This window comes from Lactuca virosa, chromosome 3 (assembly GCF_052849685.1).
Source record: "Lactuca virosa cultivar CGN04683 chromosome 3, Lactuca_virosa_CGN04683_v6, whole genome shotgun sequence".
In the NCBI taxonomy this organism is placed as follows: domain Eukaryota; kingdom Viridiplantae; phylum Streptophyta; class Magnoliopsida; order Asterales; family Asteraceae; genus Lactuca; species Lactuca virosa.
This window is the reverse complement of record NC_136428.1, coordinates 125826256-125841312: the sequence shown is the minus strand read 5'-3', so window position 1 is coordinate 125841312 and position 15057 is coordinate 125826256. Positions and strand designations below refer to the sequence as shown.

Genomic DNA, 15057 nt, shown 5'->3' with positions numbered 1-15057 from the left:
GAGTTGTTTCCTGGAAAATTTGGGTAGAAGTGGCAATGCTTTTCACAATGTCCTCTAAGGACATGCTTGGCGTTTCAGTTTGTTGAGGAGGGTAAGGATAGGGTTCTTGGAACTGTGGAGTTGGTTGGTATTGATTATTTCCCCATGTTTGGTATGGGTTTTGGTAATGGTTATTTCCCCAAACTTGGTTGTTGTCCCACCATTGATCATGTTGAGGCTGATCATAACTCCATTGGTTTGACCGGTAGTAGCTTCCCTTATCTTGCACTTCTTCCCATTCTCCTTGTAAATATGGACACGTGTCGGAATGATGTCCATTTTGGGCACAAAAATCACAAAGAAGAGGTGTGGGCTGCACACTTTGGTCACTTTCAATCATCATAACTAACTGAGCTAGCTCAGAAAGTTGGTCTTCGGTGCAAGGAGTGTTCATTTCCAAATCATACTTTTTTTTATTTCGGGGTTTTAAATTAGAGTACCTGCACAATGAGATGTAGGCATAGAGAAACAAACTGATTAAATCAAAACCAATCCCCAGCAACGGCGCCAAAATTTGGTGGTTGTCGAGGCCAACAAAAATAATAACCCTAAATATTACACACTAAAATAGTGTATAGTGGTAAAGGGATCGAATCCACGGAGATTGGTTCAATTTATAACTCTATGAGAAATCTTTTTGTAAAAATACTTGTAAAATGACAATAAATTAAAAATGGGGGGTTTGGTTATTTGAAATACTTGAAATAAACTAGAATTAAACTAAGATTTAAATAAACAATTTCAACAAAAATAGGAGTTTGATGTAAAATCAATAAGAGAAGGATGGTTGACTTAAGGTTTCCTCACTTTGACTTTTGATGAACATATCATTAGAATCCAATGGTGCAATACTTGATTTAAATCCTTAATTTGGCTATAGTAATCCAAGAAGCTTGAGATTACCTAGACTTTTCTTAGTTGTTAAAATGGTTAGAGAAGCTCATAACAATTTCCTTAGTCAAAGTCACAATTCCCATTAAGCATGTAATTAGTGAAAGTCAACTAGCATTAAGAACCAAAAAGTCACCAAATCCAAGAGGGGTCAAATGCTTTCACCACCATGTTGGAGGAAATGTTTTTATGATTGTGTGAAGAAAAAACAACACAAAAATCATTTGTTGCTTGCTAATTTGAGGATCCTTTACTTAATCAAGAAATTAGCCAACTAATCACCACAAACACATTTAAACTCATGAACTAAAACATACAAGTGGTGATAAGATGTTAAAACACAAAACATTCCCATAAATATTTAAGAACATGTTCATGGATTCTTCAACATTCAACAAAAGTTCAAAGGATTCAACAAAAGTCAACCAAGATTAGTTTAGCCAAGCATGGCTAAACTCAAAGAAACAAAATTAGAGAAGATTGTACCAAACATTAAGCAAGAATCAAGAGGTAAAAAGATGATGTTCTTGAGGTGTTCTTGGCCTTCAAAAGTCTTCAAAACTCCAGAGAGAAACTCCAAAAATCGGATGTCCAAGAGTATGCAAAAGATAGGCACCAACCTTCCCCATATAGCTCAAAACATGAATTCCCGGAAATGCCCCTGCAGGGCCTTGCGCGACCCGCGTGCTGCTGCGCGGGTGGGTTGCGCGTGTGGTGTCTGACATGGGCTTCTTTGAGATTATGGGCCTCTAAAGCATATCCCACAAGCCCAGAACGATTCCAGTCACCTCCTAGACCATTTTCTTCAACTATACACAGTTTCACATGTAAAAAGAAATATAAATGTGTACCAAATCGATTGAAATGATGTTACACGTAGGATACAATTGTATTCCAGTAGAAACAGCATTAAAAGTTGAACGCACTCCTGATGGAAAAATAAGGCATTGCCCAAATTATCGGTTTTCAAAAGAAAAAAAGAAGAAGAGAAAAGGGTAGCTCAAGTATAAATAAGAACATGCAAATAATCCTTGTTCAAAAAGCAAAACATGAGAAAGCAAATAATGTCTTCTTCAAACTTCTTATTTTTCTCTCTAGCTCTACTAACCATCCCACTCTCCCCCATACCAAATTATGTTTCTTCTTCTTTGGAAGAAACCAATGCTCTTCTTAAATGGAAATCAAGTCTTAAAATACCAAACAACTCCATGCTCTCTTCATGGGTTCCCCTCCATTTAAATTCTAGTGCATCAGTTCCATGCACTTCTTGGTTTGGAGTAGTTTGCAATGCTGATGAGAGCATTCAGAGGCTAAACCTCAGTACATCTGGCTTAAAGGGTAGGCTTCATCAATTTTCATTCTTATTGCAACACAGTCTTACTCATTTCCAGCTCAATGTCAACAAGTTTTTTGGCCCCATCCCAGCAGAAATTAGACTCCTATCCAAACTTATCTATCTTGATTTTTCAGAGAATAAGTTTTCTAGTGTAATCCCACCTGAAATAGGAAACCTGCACCAGTTAACCACCTTGTACCTATACTCAACCAATATATCTGGCTCAATTCCTTCCTCATTGGGTAATTTAACATCTTTGAATGTCCTTAGTTTGCACCGTAATCAACTCTCTGTTGGTGATTTTAGTGTCACCATGTCATTTTAAGTAACTGGAACTAACATGTGAGCTAAGGGGCTTCATGATTTATACTCTAATATATGTACTGGGTTGTGCGGAGTCCACGCATGTATAAGATCGAGTCATAAGCCGGTTCGACGACTAGTCGGGGTCCGGGGGCAGCGCCCCTTTGGCGGGGTCTAGGGGCAGCGCCCCTAGCGGGGTCCAAGGGGCAGGTCTCGCTGCCAGGTCAGCGGGCAGGGTCAAGGGGCAGCGCCCCAAAACCTCACCGAATTTTGCATGTGGGAACATAATGGAAAACTCAATTTCTTGAGGGTGATTATGGTAAAACTAATGAAACTCGTTAGTTTTGGTAACCCTAATCCGGATTAATATTACTTGCTTCCAAAGCAACTAATGACGGCCCAACCATAATGAAACCCTAATCGTGTTTAATATATAAACAACACTTCCTTTCCAGAAGGGGGACGTTTTTTAGCTCTTGTTTTTCATCACACATTGACAGAACCCTTTAGCATATTGGCTTATGTTTTCTGTGCCTAGAAACGTAAGTGTCCACTTGGATTATCCTAGGCTGAATTTCTTGTAACCCTGACATTGGGTAGAAATATCAGTTCGGAAAGTGATATGACGATCCAAGTTGGTATCCAGATCTCCACCACAAACCCTAAATTTCCCAACAATCGAACTGATATTTTCTGTTTCTGGAGATGGGTGACTCAATCCGCGAGATGGCCACTAAGTTTGCCAAGTTGGAGAAGTTTGAAGGCGTCGATTTCAGGCGCTGGAAGAAAAAGATGCACTTCATGCTGACCACTCTGAAAGCAGCATACGTGCTGACTACTCCACGACCACCAGAGCCTGAGGAAGGTGTTGTTGAGACTGCTGAAGAGACAAGAAAGAGACAGAAGTGGGATAATGATGACTACATCTGCAAAGGTCACATTCTGAACGGTATGTCTGATGCTTTATTTGATATCCATAGTGAAGCCTTGTGTGCCAAGGAGTTGTGGGATACCCTTGAACTGAAATACATTACTGAGGATGCTTCTAGCAAGAAGTTTCTGGTTAGTGACTTTAATAATTATAAGATGGAAGATTCAAGGTCTGTCACTGAACATTACAATGAACTCCTTGGCATATACGGACAGTTTAAACTGCACAAAATGAATATGGATGAATCCATAGCTGTGTCCACTATCATTGACAAACTGCCTCCGTCCTGGAAAGACTTCAAACATAACTTGAAACATCAAAAGGAGGAACCGTCATTGGTTCAACTTGCTAGTCACATTCGTATTGAAGAATCTCTTCGTGCGAAGGAAAGTGACAAATCTGAAAAACCCAAAGGAAAAGTTGAACCTGGACAGACCTCAGTTCATATGGTTGAAAACAAACCTAGGAACCAGAACCACAAAGGACATGGCAAACGTAAGCAGGAACATGTCCCAGGCAACTCCAATAAAAAGAGAAAGGATCTGGTTTGTTGGAGGTGCAATCAAGTTGGGCATTGCAAGCGTGATTGTCGTGTGAATTTGGGCAACAATGGTGCTGGAAACAGTGGAGCCAATGGGAAAGTGAACGGGTCTTCGGCCCAAGTTAAAGGAGGTCAGTTTTTGACTAACTTTGATAATTCTAATCAGAATTATGTTTATTATGTTTCATTTATCCCTGAATCATTCTATGTGCAGGATGATGATGTTTCTTGGTGGATCGACTCCGGAGCAACGAACCATGTATGCAAGGATAAACGGATGTTTGAAACATTAACTCCCCTTGAAGATGGCTCGGTGCTGAAAATGGGAGACGATTCTTTTATTCCAATTTTTGGTTTAGGTGTCGTGTGTCTTAAATTTACTTCGGGAAAGACAATTAGGTTATTTGATGTTTTGTTTGTTCCCAAGATTCGCAAGAATCTTATTAGCTCTAGTTGTTTGAATTCTGATGGTTTTAAACAAGTTATTGAGTCGGATAAGTTTGTTTTGTCTAAGGGTGGAATGTTTGTTGGCTTTGGATATTTAAATAATAGAATGTTTCGTTTGAATATTGTTGACAAATTATTACCTGTTCAGAATTCTGCATTTGTATCGTCTGCTTCTAATGTTGATAAATCTATGCTTTGGCATGTAAGATTAGGTCATGTCAACTTTAGAAGGATGCATGAGATGTCAAAAGATGGATTAATTCCAGCCTTTGATATGACATCTGATAAATGTAAAACATGCATGCTTACAAAAGTGACAAAACAACCCTTTCCTAGTGTCACTAGAAATTCAACTGTTTTGGAATTTGTACACAGTGACCTGTGTGATTTTCATTCCACTCCTTCTTTAGGGAATAAAAAGTATGTAGTCACTTTTATTGATGACTGCACTCGGTTTTGCTATGTGTATTTGTTCCACTCTAAGGATGAAGCCTTAGATAAATTCAAAATATACAAAACCGAGGTGGAATTGCAATTGGGCATTCCGGTTAAATGTCTCAGGACTGATAGGGGAGGTGAATATATGGATCCCATATACTTCCAGTCAGTGGGTATCATTCATGAGACCACGGCACCTTACACGCCTCAACAGAATGGCATTGTTGAACGCAAAAATCGAGTTTTAAAGGAAATGGTAAACTCGATGTTGTCTTACTTGGGATTGAGTGAAGGATTCTGGGGAGAGGCCATGTTAACGGCCTGCTATTTGTTAAATAGGGTTCCAAATAAAAGGAAAAAAACAGTCCCATATGAACTTTGGTTCAAGAAAAAGCCGAATTTGAGTTATTTTCGGGTTTGGGGATGTCGGGCAGTTGTAAAACTTACCGAGCCCAAAAAGAAAAATTTGGGAGAACGTGGAATTGATTGCATATTCATTGGATATGCTGAACATTCCAAGGCATATAGGTTTTATGTAATAGAACCTAATGATTCGGTTTCAATTAACACTGTTATCGAATCGCGAGACGCAATTTTTGATGAGATGAGGTTTTCATCGATTCAAAGGCCTAAGGATCTGACTTTTGATGCTAATAAAGAGCAAAATTCAGAAATTCAAGATGGTGGTATCGTGCAAGAACCACAAGATATTTGTAGAAGCAAAAGAGGTCAAGTTGCGAAAAATTTCGGATCCGACTTCCAACTGTACTTGGTGGAAGGTTCAAGGGATGAAATTAATCTTGAATACTCTTATTGCTATAGTATTGAAGATGATCCTAAGACTTATCAAGAGGCCATGGAGTCTCGTGATAGTGCCTTTTCGAAGGAAGCAATTGATGATGAAATGTCATCAATTCTTGAGAACAATACATGGGTGTTGTCTGATTTGCCTCCGGGTTCTAAACCTCTTGGTTGCAAATGGATTTTCAAAAAGAAAATGAATGTTAATGGGACTATTGACAAATTCAAATCCCGGTTAGTCATTCAAGGTTTTAGACAAAAAGCCGGTATTGACTATTTTGATACGTATGCTCCAGTTGCACGTATTTCTACTATTAGATTGTTGGTTGCCTTGGCAAGTATCCACAATCTGGTTATTCACCAAATGGATGTGAAAACAACCTTTTTAAATGGTGATCTTGACGAGGAAGTTTACATGAAACAACCAGAAGGTTTCATTATGCCCGGTAAAGAGCATATGGTTTGTAAACTTGTCAAATCTTTGTATGGGCTGAAACAAGCGCCTAAACAATGGCATCAAAAATTTGATGAGATGATTTTGTCTTTCGGTTTCAAGACAAACCAATGTGACAAATGTGTTTATAGTAGATTTGATGATACTACTAGAGGTGGAGTGATCATTTGCTTATATGTAGATGACATGTTGATTTTTGGTACCGACCAAAATCAAGTGGATGAGAAAAAGAAATTGTTGTCCTCCAAGTTTTCCATGAAAGATTTAGGAGAGGCTGATGTAATTCTTGGAATAAGAATTAAGAGGATGAACAAAGGATTGGTAATGACTCAAAGTCATTATATTGAGAAAATTCTCAAGCGGTTTAATTTTACCGAGTGTTCTCCTGTGAGTACTCCTATGGACCCAAGTGTGAAATTAATGCCAAATAATGGTATTCCCATTTCACAGTTGGAATACTCTAAGGCTATTGGTAGCTTGATGTATGCCATGACAAGTACTAGACCTGATATTGCGTTTGCTGTGGGTAAGTTGAGCAGATACACTAGCAATCCTAGTGCTCAACATTGGCAAGCAGTGAATAGAGTGTTTAAGTATCTCAAGGGAACCATGAATTATGGTTTGAGTTACTTGGGGAGTCCTTCGGTTTTAGAAGGTCATTCAGATGCAAGTTGGATTACCAACATGGAGGACCATTCCTCAACTTCTGGTTGGGTATTCTTGCTTGGGGGAGGTGCCATTTCTTGGGCTTCCAAGAAGCAATCTTGTATTACAAACTCGACAATGGAATCTGAGTTTGTTGCGTTACCAGGTGCTGGTAAAGAAGCAGAGTGGCTAAGGAATTTGGTTTATGAGATTCCTTTGTGGTCTAAACGGATAGCACCTATTTTTATCCTTTGTGATAGTGCTGCGGCTTTGGCTAAGGCATATAGCCAGGTTTATAATGGCAAGTCTAGACACCTAGGTGTTAGACATAGTATGATTAGAGAACTAATCATGAATGGTGTGATTTCGGTTGAGTTTGTGAAATCGCAACAAAATTTGGCAGATCACTTGACTAAAGGTCTGACAAGAGACTTAGTGCACAAGTCTGTAATCGGGATGGGATTAAAGTCCATTTAATTCTATAATGATGAGACACCCAATTCCCCCCTAATATAATGTTAGGAGTTGAATTCAATGTGGAAAGCTCATACTTATAGATTGGAACACATGAAGTACTCATCCCAGGTATGTGTTCGGTTCTGCTAGTTAGCCAGGTTGAAGTTTAACTTCTTAATAATTCCTTTGATAGATGTATGTGCATATACATGGAAAGGAGTTACCTACGTGATTGTGAAGTGTAGCCGCATTTCAAGAGGTTGTGGACTTGACCTTGATACGATCATGAGAGGATTGGGACACACGGCTTTATAATAGTGTCAAGTTGTATTATGCTAGAAATTCAATAAACTAGTATGTATTTTACTTTCTGGTATTCAAATGGGTTGATGGGTTCAATTCTTAGAACACCCTGATTCTCGAGTATTTGCAAGTGTATGATACTAAGTGGAAATTCAATCGTTTCGATATTTTCATTATGTACTAGTTTGGTTTGTTGTTGATAAGGTTATGTTTGTTCAAGGGTTACACTAATATGGGGGAGGATTGGCTCCACCTCAGGGTGTGGTGTTCCTGGTGCGGTGAATGCTCCACCTCACCATCACCGCATTGTGTGGTATTAGTATTCCTTACAATCTTAGCTGGGCTCAATGTTGCCTTGGCTCTTCACAGGTATTCGATTCTACCATCTGGTTTGCATGCTTCACTCACTTGTACCCTGCAACTTCTCCATTCACTGTTATTTGTATAATCAATAAATATACAAACTAAATATAATTTATATACTAACGTACATTTTCCTCCAAGGAAGGTCTGGCATCATAAACTTACAAGTGACTCAAGCTTCTTCTTTGACACCATATATAGAGAAAACTCATTCATTCACCAGTGATTGAAGCAATTCATAGGATTTGGTTGGCCCAGAAGAGTAAAACGAAGAAAGCTCTCTCCTTAATGTGGGCTTTGGTTACTTGTACAGTACATAATTTGAAGCAAGGAGCCAATGAATAAGATTTGACCTTCAAATATTAACCTTGTTTTCTTTTTATTTCATAAAGACTTATTCATTGTATAAGTTTCACGGTTGTAAGTTTTCTACAATTCATTAAATTCAGAATTTATTAAAAATTTGTATGGTACGTAATTTGAGACAATAGTAATTGAAATCAGTTTCATTTCGAACCAACTATACACAGTTTCACATGTAAAAAGAAATATAAATGTGTACCAAATCGATTGAAATGATGTTACACGTAGGATACAATTGTCTTCCAATAGAAACACCATTAAAAGTTGAACGCACTCCTGAATGAAAAATAAGGCATTGCCCAAATTATCGGTTTTGAAAAGAAAAAAAAAGAAGAGAAAAGGGTAGCTCAAGTATAAATAAGAACATGCAAATAATCCTTTTTCAAAAAGCAAAACATGGGAAAGCAAATAATGTCTTCTTCAAACTTCTTATTTTTCTCTCTAGCTCTACTAACCATCACACTCTCCCCCATACCAAATTATGTTTCTTCTTCTTTGGAAGAAACCAACGCTCTTCTTAAATGGAAATCAAGTCTTAAAATACCAAACAACTCCATGCTCTCTTCATAGGTTCCCCTCCATTTAAATTCTAGTGCATCAGTTCCATGCATTTCTTGGTTTGGAGTAGTTTGCAATGCTGATGAGAGCATTCAGAGGCTAAACCTCAGTACATCTGGCTTAAAGGGTAGGCTTCATCAATTTTCATTCTTATTGCTACACAGTCTTACTCATTTCCAGCTCATCCATGCTCTCTTCATGGGTTCCCCTCCATTTAAATTCTAGTGCATCAGTTCCATGCACTTCTTGGTTTGGAGTAGTTTGTAATGCTGATGAGAGCATTCAGAGGCTAAACCTCAGTACATCTGGCTTAAAGGGTAGGCATCATCAATTTTCATTCTTATTGCTACACAGTCTTACTCATTTCCAGCTCAATGTCAACAAGTTTTTTGGCCCCATCCCAGCAGAAATTAGACTCCTATCCAAACTTATCTATCTTGATTTTTCAGAGAATAAGTTTTCTGGTGTAATCCCACCTGAAATAGGAAACCTGCACCAGCTAACCACCTTGTACCTATACTCAACCAATATATCTGGCTCAATTCCTTCCTCATTGGGTAATTTAACATATTTGAATGTCCTTCGTTTGCACCGTAATCAACTCTCTGTTGGTGATTTTAGTGTCACCATGTCATTTTAAGTAAATGGAACTAACAAGTGAGCTAAGGGACTTCATGATTTATACTCTAATATATGTACGGGGTTGTGCGGAGTGCACGCATGTATAAGATCGAGTCATAAGCCGGTTCGACGACTAGTCAGGGGTCCAGGGGCAGCGCCCCCGGGTCCGGGGTTTCCAAAGGGGCAGCCCCCCTAGCGGGGTCCAAGGGGCAGGTCCCGCTGCCAGGTCAGCGGGTAGGGTCGAGGGGCAGCGCCCCAAAACCTCACCGAATTTTGCATGTGGGAACATAATGGAAAACTCAATTTCTTGAGGGTGATTATGGTAAAACTAACGAAACTCGTTAGTTTTGGTAACCCTAATCCGGATTAATATTACTTGCTTCCAAAGCAACTAATGACGGCCCAACCCTAATGAAACCCTAATCGTGTTATATATATAAACAACTCTTCCTTTCCAGAAGGGGGACGTTCTTTAGCTCTCGTTTTTCATCACACATTCACAGAACCCTTTAGCATATTGGCTTACGTTTTCTGTGTCTAGAAATGTAAGTGTCCACTTGGATTATCCTAGGCTGAATTTCTTCTAACCCAGGCATAGGGTAGAAATATCAGTTCATAAAGTGATATCACGATCCAAGTTGGTATCCAGATCTCCACCACAAACCCTAAATTTCCCAACACTCTCTGGTCCCATTCCTACTGAACTTGGGAATTTGAAGTCTCTTATTTGTCTTGATGTGAGCCAAAATACACTTAGTAGTTCTATTCCTTCATCATTGGGTAATTTGACATCTTTGGATATCCTATATTTGCACCAAAATCAGCTCTCTGGTCCCATTCCTATTGAACCTGGGAATTTGATGTCTCTCACTGATCTTGCGATGAGTCACAATCAACTCTCTGGTCCCATTCCTATTGAAATTGGGAATTTGAAGTCTCTCATTGGTCTTGCAATGAGTGACAATCAGCTTAGTGGTTCTATTCCTTCATCATTGGGTGATTTGACTTCTTTGAAAATCCTTCATTTGTTCCAAAATCAACTCTCTGGTCACGTTCCTATTGAACTTGGGAATTTGAAGTCTCTCATTTATCTTGCTCTGTTTCATAATCAACTTAGTGGTTCTATTCCTTCATCTTTCGGTGATTTGACATCTTTGATTTACCTTCATCTGGACCAGAATCAACTCTCTCTTTGGTCTCATTCCTTCATTAAACCTCAGCAACATAGAGGGTCTGTTTCTTCATGACAATCAATTATCTGGTTCGATTCCACAAGGATTGGGAAATGGAGACGTGCTTGAGCTGTCACATAATCATTTTTTTGGCCATTTGCCTGAAGATTTGTGCCACGGGGGAAAGCTTGAAAAGTTAATAGTAACTGGTAATCAACTCACTGGCCTATTCCAAGAGGCTTGCGGAATTGTCCTAGCTTAATTAGGGCTGGTTTTGATCATAATCAATTCAATGGAGATATATCCAATAGCTTTGGTATCTATCCACGCTTAAACTTTCTTGATATCAGTCACAATAATTTTCACGGGCAGCTTTCTCAAAATTGGAGTAAATGCAAGAATTTAACAACCATAGTGATGGCCTATAACAACATCAGTGGTAACATACCACCAGAGTTTGCACATTCAACTCAACTACAAAGGCTTGATCTTTCTTCCAATAATTTGGTAGGTGAAATCCCAAAGGAGTTTGGGAAGATGAAAAGTATGTTGAATTTGTCCTTGGCTAATAACCAACTTTCAGGTATTATACCTCCACAGCTCGGATCTTTAGAACTCCTTGAAGTACTTGATCTATCTACAAATAGATTGAATGGGTCAATACCAACAAGTATTAGTCAACTTGATCTATCCTTGAAGTACTTTTGTCGCCGCTAATTATCTTTTTCCTCGTAGTGCATATCCACTACTTGAATGTTAGTAATAACAAGCTTAGTGAGAAAATTCCATCCGAAATTGGTAAATTAGTTCAATTTACAGAAGCTGATTTATCTCAGAATTTCCTCACAGAAGAGATACCATCTGAAGTTCAAAGTTTGAAAAATCTACAAAAGTTGAATCTTTCTCACAATAGACTATTTGGTTCTATTCCTAACGATTTTACAAGTTTGCCTAGTGGGATTGACATTGACCTGTCCATAAATAAGCTCACAGGTCCAGTTCCGCTTTGCTCCAACTTTGTGAATGCATCCTTACAAGGTAATCCAGGTTTGTGTGGAAATTTTACAGGACTAAAATTATGTCCAAGTCAAATCCTGAAGAAGAAAAATGATCCCTTTCATCATCAACTCATCCTAGTAATTATGCTCACTCTTATCGGGGTACTTTTACTTGGTTTATTCATGTGTGGCCTCATTGCTTATCGAAAATAAAAGAGACTTTCTCCACAGAAACCATTGTACAAAGAAGGTGATTATTTCTCCATAACAAGTTTCGATGGAGGAGTAGTGTATGATGACATCTTGAAAGCAACGAATATATTTGATGAAGCATACTCTATTGGGACCAGAGGATATGGGACTGTGTACAAAGCCTAGCTACAACCTAACAATGTTGTAGCTGTTAAGAAACTTCACTCATCATGTGAGAATGTTGATCATACTGGATTCCTTAATGAGATACGAGCATTAACAAAAATAAGGCATCGAAACATAGTAAAACTTTATGGATATTGCGCACATGCCCGCCACTCATTTTTGATTTATGAATACCTTGAAAAGGGAAGCCTTGGATCAATCTTAAGAAGTGATCTTTTAGTAACAGAACTAGGTTGGTTGAAAAGGGTAAATATTGTAAAGGCTGTAGCTAATGCTTTGGATTATATGCATCACGACTGCTCACCTCCTATAATTCATAGAGACATTTCCATTGCCAACATCCTTCTTGATTCTGATTATGAGGCACATATTTCTGATTTTGGCACATCCAAGCTTTTAAAGCTAGACTCATCCAATTGGACCGCAATTGCAGGCACCTATGGCTATATCACGCCAGGTAAATTGATTTTCTGATGTTAGTTCTACATTTTCTTAAGTTTCGTGATATATATGAATAAGTATATGTACATATATGTATCTATGTTAGAATCTTGTGAGGTTGATATAACTCTTTTTTCTTTTTATCTCATGTATCCTTGGATGTAGAGCTTGCTTATACAATGGTCGTGACCGATAAATGTGATGTGTATAGCTTTGGGATTATTGCACTAGAAGTGATAATGGGAAAGCATCCTGGTGAACTACCAACATTGTCTGCTGATTATCTGGTGTCATCAAATGTTGGAGATAGTCGTATTCCACTACCTTCACCACAAGTCGAGAAAAAAGTGAATTTGGTACTGAATCTCTCAAGAGCATGTTTGAACTCGAATCCAAAAGAAAAGCCAACAATGCGCCAAGCTTCAAATCTGTTGATGAAGGCTTGATATTATTGTACTTTCAATGTTATTTGCTTTTTTGTCATGTTCGCTACATGCATCCTGATAATATGTATTTGTTTAAATGCCTTTTTGTTATGAAAGTTCTCATATCTTTTTCTTAAATCATTACGTAGTACATTAACAAATAAGTCAGTGAAGATTGATATCCTTTTAGAACTTCACTTCTGGAAATCTAGTATTAGTCAAGAACAAATTTGTCGTACTATACTCTTTTATGTGGAGTTTAACAAGTTTTACCATCACTTGGATTTCCTGTAAATGTAAAATGTACCAAAAATAACATTAGTAAATTAATTATATACAATAAATTGTTTTCTATAACTTATGTCAAATAGATGAAGGCTCAAATACAAACACCAATAGAACATTAAACAATATATAGAGAGAATATTTACATATTTTATCAGTTACAATTCATCTTAACTCTTAATAGAAAGTTGTTCCTGTCTCTTTTTCAATTATCCTGCTTATAGTGTTTTAAATTTGATTACACACAATTGGGTTGTTAAACGGAATAGAATATGTAGCACTAGAAAAGCTAACAGGGTACCCATCGTTCTGCTTACTCTCTTTGTCCCAGAGGTCAAACATGACTTTTTTTATACATAAAATCAATTAATGTTATATCCATGTCATGCCATATCATGTTGCCTTGATATTTTTATTCAAGTTATATAATATTTGAATATTGCAAAATGAATAGGTTGAGATTGCAATCGTGAGTTGTAGAGATCTTAATTCGGAAGAATCACCATCAAAAGTTGACCAATAAACAACAAATTATCATAGCCATTAATGCACTAAGCAAGGTTTAGGCTCATACGTACATTTACATCTATGTATGGATAATGCAATCTTACAAAATGGCACCCGTAGTTTGATGGATCCTCGAAACTATTCATACCAATTAAGGCAAATATATATAAAAGCTTCTTCATCTCAATATTTCTTCCATGACTATTGGGAGAACCACAATGGCACCCGTAGTTTCATGGATCCTCTATAGATCATGAAAAATACTGCAAATTGTTTAATTTATGAAAAATTTTACTGCAATCGAACTAAAACAAAGGTTCTCCACATTGATGGGCATCAAACGTTTTTTTTCAAAGACATGATATTTAATGTTGAACAATTTCTTTTGAAAAGACGTCATAAGAAGATTAACTAGCAATATTAAAAAGCAAATTTAGGTCAACTTAAAGTGCGATTGCCTGGGAACCATGACAACTCTCATATTGTATTGGGCAAGTAGGTTTTTTTAGTCAGAATTGACAAATATTTGGTGAGGGGTACTTATTTCTTTTAAATATTTTTTGTTTTCTAATACTTAATGAATTCTGAACATCGTCCTCTGAACAAACCATACAACTAATGTGGCATTAAATTCGAATAAAAAAATTCATTCAGTCAGTTTAACAAACAATTAACATGCAATAAAATCACATTTTTAAACAAGCAGTTTTATTAATATCCACTTCAACAGTGATGCAGACTTCGACAGCTCTGCTTCTACTATGGAAATGATTCGATATTCATACCGATGAAAATCACCAATCCGTTTAAATGAATAAATTTTTAGCGATTTTGGATGGATTCAGGTGAGATTGAAAACAAATTTGTAAGATCAATAAAGGACTCAGATGATTTGGTTGCCGTTTCTGCACTTGGGAATCACGAGTAGGGGAACGAAGGAGGATTGTGGGCGACCGCATGGGAAATCAACGAGCAAGCTCCCAGTTATGAGCTGTGCGGTTTAGTTGATCCGGGTAGGTATTGGACAGAGGGACGGAATGGAGTTTGGGTATCATCAAATAGAAAATAGGGTTATTAGATTATTTGATAAACATATGATGTAGAGGGTTAAGTTTTTCAGTTTTTATTAAGGTTATTAAATAGCTAATAACTGAAACTTTTTATTTTTGGTAGTTGCGTTTTCCTACAAATTAGGAATTATACGTATTTTGAAAAATTCTAGTTTTTTTAATGTTTGTGGTGGCTTGTTCTTTCTGGTTTCTCCATAGATGTCTTTCTTTTTAATAACTTATGAACAGTTCCAGCATATAAATAGATATTAGCAACTTAAAAAACCAGGGAGGCCATGGCCTCCCCTGGCC

The 15057-nt window shown here is 37.6% G+C and overlaps 1 pseudogene; it reads left to right on the top strand.

The window, feature by feature from the left end:
• The first annotated feature begins 1979 nt into the window (after positions 1–1979).
• LOC145164015 (uncharacterized) lies at positions 1980–12925 on the top strand (annotated as a pseudogene).
• The last annotated feature ends 2132 nt before the right edge of the window (positions 12926–15057 follow it).